The 10,392-nt window shown below is 42.3% G+C and overlaps 1 long non-coding RNA gene across 1 annotated transcript; it reads right to left on the minus strand.

Annotated features, from left to right (window-relative positions):
- Positions 1 to 455: 455 nt before the first annotated feature.
- LOC107316117 lies at positions 456 to 7,289 on the minus strand. Its single transcript, XR_001556169.2, has 3 exons — positions 6,983 to 7,289; positions 4,085 to 4,301; positions 456 to 2,995 (listed from the first exon to the last, which is right to left on the minus strand). It is a non-coding gene; the product is annotated as an uncharacterized LOC107316117 (long non-coding RNA).
- Between the last annotated feature and the right edge of the window lie 3,103 nt (positions 7,290 to 10,392).

Below are 10,392 nucleotides of genomic sequence, written 5' to 3' on the forward strand. Positions count from 1 at the left end.
CCGGATTAGATGATCCAGCTAATCGCTCACAAAAGCAGAGTCTTCATCTCTCATCATTAGCAGTCAGTTAGTTCACCATCTGACTGAATTATTACTCATAAGTACTTTTGGATTGATTAGCTCTTGCAGGATATTTTGAGCTGTTTGAATCAATGTGCGTTAATTTTAGTGTCTTAAAATGTAAAACATCAGAATATTAGGCACACACAGAAATGCTTTATTCTATCATCTTTTGTTCTCTTTCACGAGGCTACTTCTGACGCCTAGATGGAGTGAAAAGCCTGTTCCAAGTACCCAAGTCCCAGTATACGGGTAATTAAGGCACAATTAGATCATTAGCACCTGTGAAGTCTTCTCACAAAACTGGAAAGTAAATCCAAATAATGCCAGCATCCTTTCCCCTGTTTTACACAGTATCTATCAAACAAAGCTTATTTATTTTGATTTGTGCCAGACAATCTTTGCTTGAACATGAGAACTCTTTACAAAACTAACTTAAAAAGAGATAAATCGACATTTTCCAAATGCAGACAGAGAAGCATGCGTTCTTGTTTCCATCAATGGCAAACATACTGCAGTAAATACCAGGTTAGGTGGAACTGGAGATAAATCTTGGTGGGTAGGCTTTGCAGAGGGATCTGTATAGGCTGGATCGATGGGACACATCCAACCACATGACATCCACCAAAGCTCAATGCTGGGTCCTATACTCGGGGTTGGGGTAGAGTAGCTGGAAAGACCCCGGGAAGAGAGAAAAAAACAAACAAAAAAACAGAGAGACAAAGGAGCGAAGGAAAACAAAAAGGAAACTTTGCAGCACTACCCGAACCACGAGCTTCGAGAGAGGGGGAAGGGCAGAGAGCCAGCAGATAACTTTAACAAAGAGAAAACACAATAGCAACTATCTGAGGAACAGGAAACGTAACCAAATCAAACAAAACAAGAGAGACGAGAGTACCCAAAGTCGGAGACAAACCACGACACTGCGAAGGGAAGCACGTGCTTTGCTCAGCAGCAAGCTGAGACGGCCAAAGGCATAGAGCTGCTGGGGTCCAGCCCGGTCCGGAGTCCCACCTCGCTTCATCCTCGCGCTAAGTCCTTCGGGGATGTCTCCCCTCCCCTCCGGGAACCCAAAATGCCGGTAACACAGAACCAGAGCATTAACTCTTTAGCTGCCACTGTTCCGCATGAAGTTCTGCTGTGGAATACCGACAACAGAATTCACAAAACCACAACACTCCAGCATGTGTGCAGATCAGAGCAATGAAACTGGTGAGGGGACTAGAAAACAAGATAAAAGGAAGTACTTAAGGAATTGAGGCTGTTCGGTCTAGACAAAAGGAAACTGAGGGAGACCTTATCACTCTCATCCACAGCTACATAAAAAGAGAAGTCGGTGAGCAGGATGTAGGTTTCTCTTTTTAGGTGACAAGTTATAGGATGCAAAGAAATGGTCTCAAGTTGCACTAGGGGAAGTTTAGATTGGACATTAGAAATAATTTCTTAATGGAGAAGGGGGTCAAGAACTGGAACAGGCTGTCCAGGGAAGTTGTGGAGTATTTAAGAGACATATGGACATAACACTGAGAGAGGTGGTTTAGCAATAGGACACAGAAGGTCAAATTGATAGTTGGATTTGATGATCTTGAAGGACTTTTCCAGCCTGGATGATTCCATGATCCTATGATTCCATATATGGATATTTCATCAAAGCTGGCAGGCCTGTATGAGTCAGGGGTTGGAGGATACAGTAACTGTTCTCCACTCTTTGCCAGTGACTTTCCGAGCATACTCAGGCCTTTCCTGTGTCTCTGAAATTATTGATTTCATTCAACCTATCCTATTACATGAAAACAAGAATATCTAACAATACGTAACAAGGAAGTTACATCTCAAAGAACATTTTGCAATATTACAATGAGTGACCCCAAACATCTTTTTTTTTTTTTTGTAGCCAGCTTCCAGCAGTGAAAACCAACAAGACACAATCTCACAATCTGGGTTGTATCTTTGAAGTACACCTCATAAATGAACAGGCAGTACTGCCACTATGGATGTAACAAGCTGAAGTAGTTAATTTTAGCCTTCACTGAGGGCATTCAAGAAGATTTGACAAAAACTACAAGAAAACTGCAACAAGGTACCAAAAATTCCCATTCTCAATTCTCATTCCAAACTTCACCTGAAATGTGGCTTTAACAATCACCCCAGTGCCTCCTGTCAGTAATGCCCACTAATGCCCCATAGTATTAGCTGAAGGCTCCTACAAGAACCATTCTTCACAATGGGTTGAACACTGTAGGGGAGACAAGGTGGTCCTGGAGTGAATAGGGTATCTAAGCACTGCCAAAGTTAAAAGATATAGTGCTTGGACAAATTAACCCAGCATGCAGCCAAAGAGGTGTTTAATTTAAGACATCTAACCCAGAGTAGATGGTGGGTGGGAAACATTCCATTGAAAGATAGTTGTTCAATGAATCAATTAAAAACTTCATTAACAGATGAAATTGAGGACTTGTAAGTGCAAAAGCGGATCGGTAGTGATGAAAACAAACATTTCCTCTATGTATAAGGAAAATATCTTCCTTCTTGCTGGCTGCTGGTATTCTCAAGTCCCAGGAGGTCCTGGCAGTGCTCACTCCTGGGGACTTGCAATAAATGTCAGCAGTTTAAATATTAGTCGACTGGGATGTTCAAAGCCACATGAGGGATTTGCAGGTGCAAATTCCATTAATTTTAGAAGAAAATGTACGCTGCAAAACCTTAGAGACCATCAAGCATTTTACTCTCATTTCCATGCCCACGATTTCCTTTCATTTAAGGGTTTTGGTGAGAAATGACAGAGAAAAAGCACTGATTTACAGCTACTGCTGGAGAGAACTTATCACTACAAGCAACAAGACATGAAATTTCTTTGTGCTTTCTAGTTACTCCTGGGTCCTGTTTGAAGAAGTGATTTCTCAGTGATCTGTTGGATCTCTGTTGCAGGCGACAGCTGTAAGGAGGGATGACAAAGAATATACGTGAAATGTGCTATAAGAAGCTATGAGATAAAAGTTTCAGAACACTTGCCTATGACAAGTAGAATAATCATACGGCTAAAGTTTACTGACTTTCCAGTACAGCAGTTTATCATTTTTGGACATTTTTTCTCTGCTTGCTTCCCCCAAGGCAGAGCACTATCAGAAATGAAGCAGTTTACAATACAAAGCCCACACAACTATTTTTGTTACTGATGGTCTAAGACAACTCTACCTTCAGATGTTTATTCTAAGCATTGAAGAAGAAGTGGTGTTCAAACTTCAGATTTTCATTCAGCATATTCTTAAGATGAGGATTTGTCAGGCCAGCAAAACTTGTCACTGAGCTGCCAAGTCAGTCCTAAGGGACTGCAGTAAGTCACAAGAACCACTGTACTTTTGTCAGTCCCACAGCAGATGCAAAGTGATAAGTCCTATAGAATATGTGCATTTTCAGTGTGCCCCAAGGTCTTACACACTGAAGGAGCACATGGGGTTGCTCCCACATTACAGCTCTGTGTGAGAAAAGCTGAAGCCCACTGCTTTCTTCAGTAGACCCATGTATCCCTTCCAACACATGGGTCATCCTGTTGGTATTTCAGGGACTGAGCACCTCACTGCAGCCTTGTTGGAGGACCCAGCACTCACAGGATTCAGTTAGATGCTTTCAATATGCTACAGATGAGCAAACCTGAGATGCATTTGAGACATTAATTGACCTTAACAAACTGGTATTGTAAAGTATCTAAAAGAATATCCTCACCTCCTGCCCTCTTTCTTGTCCGAGTGACAATAACTCTACTCACACATCTTTCCTCTCTTGGGGTCATTTTGTATGGTGCTTTCAGATGATTCCCTGTACAAGCAATATTGCAAGGAAAAACAGAAAGCTCTTTCCTTTATGAAATTCCTAAACAGCACTATATTATAGAACAAACAGTAGTAAGATAACTGCCATTCTGCCACACAAGCTCCCTTGCAAAAGGAAGGATTTCAGATACCTCCAACATCCTGAACCATCTGCAGTTTCCCACACGCCCCAGCCTAGGAGATCACCCACGTACCTAACAGCTGAACAAGTGAGGAGGAAAAAACATTCTAGGCCCTTAGGACACCATGATGCTCAGTAGGGTGGGTGCAGTCATGGCATGCCATCCAGCAGTGTTGTGGCCCCAGCACTGGGCAGAGTCTGTTCCAGGAGCTCTGGTTCATGGTCTATTATTGTGAAGCATTGCAGTGATTCCTGCAGTCTGTTGGGCTGATGAAATACATCAAGAGTTTCTGAGGAGATAAGAGAACAACATAGTCCTGAATTTAAACTCTGCTTTTAGAAATAACTCTTAATTCCTTCCTCAATCTGTCTTTAAGTAATGCTGCTTTAGGAAATCAAAAGTCTTACAAGGTATCGCTCAGAGCTATGAGACCACAATGCAGCCTACCGAAGGGGATTAGGAGGGACTGCTTGCTCTTGCACATGTAGAACCATTGCACGCAAGGCACATCCACACTGCCCAAATCTCATTGTGGAGTGAGAGCTGGTTCCTACAATGCCTCCTTTGACTGAGTGAGTCTCTCTTCCTATTGTTACATAAACCCTTCTCTACTACAGAAATTAAGGATAACATTGGCATTTGCTTAAAAAATACTCCCAAAGCTACCTGGGACTGTGGAATCCTGTGGCCCCCACACTCAGAAGCACTCTGTGAGAAGACATACCAGAGATTATACACCTGAGCTGTACAGACTACCAGACTCTTCCACGCTAACCATCTCTTTCAAATATGGAGATCTAAAGGAGCAGCTGCAAAGCAAGAATAGCAATGTAAGGGCAGTTAAAAGAGAAAAGAGAGAGGCACAGTGGTGTGGTAGGTAAAATATTGCATATGGAAAGGGCAAAAGTGCATACATCCTTATGAAAGGAAGGAGATAATTAAGTTAAAGTGAGTTGGGAACCCATTGCAAGCTGGCCAGAGGAAATGTATGTCAGTATGCAGGAGAAGCAATTCATGCAAAAGTTAACAAGCCTTTAAAACTCTCTGCCTCACGGCATCATTTGGTACCACAGCACAGAGGAATACAGATCACAAAATAAAAGCTCTCCTACATTTCAGCCTGTGTTCCCAGCCACGAACCTGGAGACCTGAAAATAAGCTTCTCCTTTGGTCAGGTTATCTCATGGCAGGGCTTCTGGGGCTGGTGTGGTAGCTCGTGGCGCCAGCAGCTGTCAAACAGGATGGCACACACCAGGTTTCCCTCCAGCAGGACAAATCCTCCCTTTCTGTAATTCACAGAAAACAGAGCCCTGCTAAAAGCTGGGCTAATAATCCTACAACACTGAGGACAATTGGCTTTGATTCATCTCTTCTGAGCAAACAAAAATATTGAGTTCTTGTCATTCCCTTGGAAACCTGATTCCTTCCAACATTTTGGAGAGACAGTGAAGGATTGAAGTCCTCCCCAGGGAGATTCTGTAGGTTCTATAACACTGCTGATGTCATTCAAAGTCCTTCAGGAAGTGTTTACAACAAGAACACCAGAGATTGAAGTAAGAGAAATGTGGGTTATGTGAGAATGCAAGCAGGCAGCAACCCTTCTGAGAGTCTTAAGACCGTGCTGTTTATCTGAGTCAAGAATCAATTTCCAAAGCAGCAGAAACAACAAGCTTTATTCTTTTAACTTGCAATAAGCAGGAATAAAGCAATAAAGAAACTATGATGACAGGTTTATAATTTGCTATATTAGAAATGCAGTAATAAATGTGTTTTAAAACGTATTTAATAAAGTTTTGCAGTGGATATTTGATAGAAGTAATCCAAGAACCAAAGCAGAACCCAACATACTCTTATGAATCCATAAAATGCTTCAAAGGATCTCATGAGCAAAACCCTTGAAAACAAATTTGAAGTCTGAAGCATTTATTTTACAGTTCATATACTATGGCAGAACTGAGGTTTCGTAATGGCAATGCTGACACATCATTAACTATAGGGGGAGCTGGGCATTTTAAAAACAAAAAGGAAAAAACAGAAATGAAAAGAATGAGCTGGTCTGTTATTTTCCCTCGAAGCAGAAATCTTTACTCAGACAAATACAAATAGTTGACGGCATTACTGCAGTGCTACCTTGTACGACTGAAAACCAATGGTGCTTTTCAAAAATTCCTTCAGCTGAGAAGCAATTTATAAACCCACCGAGCCACTGATTTACCATCAGTGTTATTTGTTTCTCCACAATGCACTGTCATACACCTTCCTTTCTTTGGTGTTTATTTGATGTCAATTATATACACTTGCTGTACAACAAACAAAAATACAACAACAGACTTGCCTAGATATACAGAGACTGAAAGCAAAGTTAACCTAATGATTAGCTATGTTTTCACTTATCTAGTCAAGTACCAATAGTTTTCTCGCTCTCAGGTTGTATTCAGGAAAACAACTATGAAATACATTGTAGATATCTGAACATGTAATTGAAATACATTAAAATATGTCAATTCTCTTATTTTATAAAGCCAATCATTATTGGATCATCAAGCCAAGAATACAACAAAATCATTGAACTGGGACCAGAAATAAATTCACTGTCACCTCTTTCTTCCTCCGTCGATTTTTATGCAGTGAACCTTGCATGAACTAATAACAGATTACTTTCAGGCGTGCTGTAACTGTTTGCTTCAACTTTGCATATTTGTCCTATGTATACCAAGAAGCTTTGAATTAAACAGCATTTCCATGCAAAGCCCATGCAATTCTTCACAAGGGCTCTTCAAAGGAAGTCATTCAAAAGACAAAGCCAGCAAATTCACAGCAGATTAAAGCTGAGTTCCTGATGTTTGTTCCAGTTCCAACGTGTAAATGAGAAAAATAAAAGTTGGGAAAAAGAAAATAATAATAATTAAGGTTGGGAGCTGCCTCTGGAAGTTACCTAGTGGTGACCCCTCCAACACCCCTCCTCCTTACCTCAAAGCAGAGCCAACTTAAGATACGTTTCTCAGCCTCTTTTTGCAGTCTACCATTTGACCTCCAACAACGCTGATACAACAGCTTAAGCCCTTGCTCCAATGTTCTTTTTTTTTCTGTGACTTTTTTTTCCCCCTAGAATCCCATTGTTGTAGCACCTGACCTTTGTGTCTTGAGCATTGTACCTCCCTAAGAAGAGAACACGTGCACAGAGGATGAAAATGGGGCGTTATTCCAGGTGTGGTTTCCTGAATGTCCAGCAGAGGGAAATAATCACCTGCACTCCTGCTAACTCAGCTTTCCACGTGTTTGCCTGGTCCCTTAATGTAAACTTCTACATAAGGCTAATTAGTGACACTGAGAAATAATGCACGTTTTTACCACATTCTCTCTACCAGCTGAACTTTTACAACATTCCATGGTTGCATTGTGTCACAATTTTTCCTCCAACCCAGAAGTTTCAGGTGGGTGTTATGTTTTTGTTCACTGAGCTGCTGTCATTTGATGCTGTTTCAAATTGTTAAGCAGCTTCTGGATCCTCTCATCTGATGGATGAGGCAATTCTGTCTTTACGTAATTCAGAGGAGCCACGTGAGACTTAATTAATATTTATAAAGCATTTAGGATGCTCAGCTGAAAAGGATGATGATGTAAAAGCTTTACAAAAACACTTCACAATTTTTCAAGTTCTCTGTAGATGCAAGTGAATTTATTTGCGTTTTCCTACAGCAATTCTGTCCCCTATGGGCTGCGTGGAGACAATCAGTGCCCAGAAGCCAGTAAAACAAAGAACTTAGGAAGAGAGAATAAACTATTTATACTTGTAAAGGATGGTAATCCGTGAACACAGAACCAATTAAGCATTATTGCCTGTAAATTTGTGTCCTGTCTCCTCCCATCACCACCTCATCATACATAGTCCCACACCTCCGGACACCTGGTGTGTGTTGTTCAGCCACACAACTTGAAGCAGCCAGCAGATCAAACCACGTGGCAGTGATAACACATCTCATCGTTACATCTGCATTTATTCTGGCTTCTGCAAGTAGGTTGAAAATGCCTGGAAAAAAAGACAGACATCCCAGCTGCCTGAAGAGCTGCCAAGCACAGCCCTGAGCAGAGCAGGCTGAGGCTCTTGAGCCCTCTTAGTGATGTCTGGCTTCTACCTATGCTTTGTTCTTGCAAACAGCTGCTGGTGCCAGCAAAGAAATCAAAAACTGTTTAACCGACGCTGGAGGAAGCTGGAAATCTTCCCACCCTGCTGCAGAGCAGTACTGAAAAGACACAGTAGGCATCACAGTGACAACAGAGAGGCACCAGGCTGGAAGGGATGAGTTACAGCTGGCAAAGAAAAGCACCAGTTAGAAGAACATCATCACCCATAGGAAAACATGCATGTTTCATTTTTTTGCAGGTCTCATCTACCATGCGGAGCAAAATTATAGGGAACGAAGTTGTTTGTGTTCGCTTCTATCTGCTCAACCATACCAGGCTGGAAACGCCTGGCAAGGCAAGCTCGGAGCGAGCTCGGAGCTCGAGATGCAGGGCAGCGTGAGCTCCGAGGCTGCCCTCCAGTGGCCGCATTGCTGTCTATTAGCGGCCGGGTACTCCGACGTGGAAAAAAAATCCTTTCAGACTTTGTCTTGTGTCATTCGCTTCTCCTCTCACCCACAGCTTCATGACAAAGGAGTTTGATTCCTCGTTGTTTTGAAGAAAGGAAGCAAATTCTGACCCCAGACTGTGTAGGGACAGAATAACAAAGCCAATATTTCTATAAAAGCCATCATCGTGTGGGGTGTGGGGAGCCAGATACAGGCTCAGCACACACTATTGAGTTGATGGTTTCTGGGCTGGCAGCCACCACCTTGCTCCCCCTCATTGTTAAAGCACCTCCATGGCAATGCACAGGTCCAACTGTGAGCTGCACATCACCAGGTCTTGTTGGTCCTCTCCTTGCTAATTACTGCTCCCCACCCCCTCCAGCTTCCCTTCCCAGGGGCTGCCCAAGTCAGCACCAAGACGTGACAGCCCTAAAAGCTGGGACACTGGAAGCATGTAGGGACAGAGAAGGGCAGGATTTGTCAGCAACAAGTCTGATGTCTGACAAAACACACGCAAACTTCACCGCCTGTGTTCCACAGCTCTGTCAGGACATCAGTACATAAAATCAGCTGTTACTCCCTCAGAAAGTGTACTAGGAGGTCGCAGTGAAGAGTGAAGAGGTCTCTTCTAATGCTAATTCTCACCTGAAGTGCCATGAACACCACTCCAAGGCTTTGTTAGTGTCAGATGCCAAAGACAGACTGACTTCTGTGACTATAAAAATTATCACAGCAACAGATGAAATCAGCTCCAAACTGTGTTTTCCATGTTAAGCAAATACTGCATCTGGCAGCTAAGGAAATGATGCTTTGTTTCTAATGGAGAGCCTGAGGAGTGAGGTAAGGCAGCGGTAGTGTCCAGGCCATCCCCAGGAAGCATAGCTGTTGATGAAGCTCCACCACCATCTGCTGGACATTCTGAGGATGGAGCTGCCCTCATCCCTGCTTGTTTACTACCTGAGAACCAAACACCCCCCTAAATAAAAGGAAAGATAAAAATGTTGGGGGGAGTTAAAGTCCTTAACTCCTTGTATTTCAGGCAGTGGGAATTTTTCTACCTATGGGCAGAAATGGTAGCTGCACAACTCCTTTGAAAAGTGTGGTTTTAATTTCATTTTATTGTATCCCTGACACAAGTGAGAGACAATTCTCACCTCATAAAGTACAGCCTGAATGCAAAACAAACAAACAAACAAAAAACAAACAAACAAAAACAAAAACAAACAAAAAACCCCAAGAAACGAACAAACAAAAAAACCCCCACAAACAATGGGAAAATATGTTTTCTTAGGCATCTTAAACAAGCAAACAAACCTAAAGGTCCCAATAATGTGGTTTGAATTTTGGGTGGTCCTGCATGAAGTGATGAATTGTACTCTAAGATCCTTGTAGGCCCCCTTCCAACCCAGGCTGCTCTATGATTCTACGAAATGACACCACAAAGCTTCTCTACTGTGGTACCATGTTTCCAGCTGTCTCCAGGAGATCCCACATACCCAGGACTTACTGTACCAAAGCCAATTTCCAGTTTATCCTGAGTTTACAGCAGCCCACGAGGATACTGCAATAGCAACGTCTCAAGCCTGCTGTGTCATTTAGATCTGACTCCTGAATAAATGCAGAAGCGAGGCTTTAATATGAGATAAGGGATTTTCTGACAGCCTCACTCAGACTGATTTTTTTTAATGATTGAAAATTATAGACAAGCTGCTCCAATTCCTTATCTAGCATTTTGCTTTGAATTATTAAGGACATGTACCATGGGTTCCCACATTTTTCATTTTTACTGCATTCTGTATCAACAAGGGA

The sequence above is a fragment of the Coturnix japonica genome, chromosome 6 (assembly GCF_001577835.2).
Source record: "Coturnix japonica isolate 7356 chromosome 6, Coturnix japonica 2.1, whole genome shotgun sequence".
Lineage (NCBI taxonomy): Eukaryota > Metazoa > Chordata > Aves > Galliformes > Phasianidae > Coturnix > Coturnix japonica.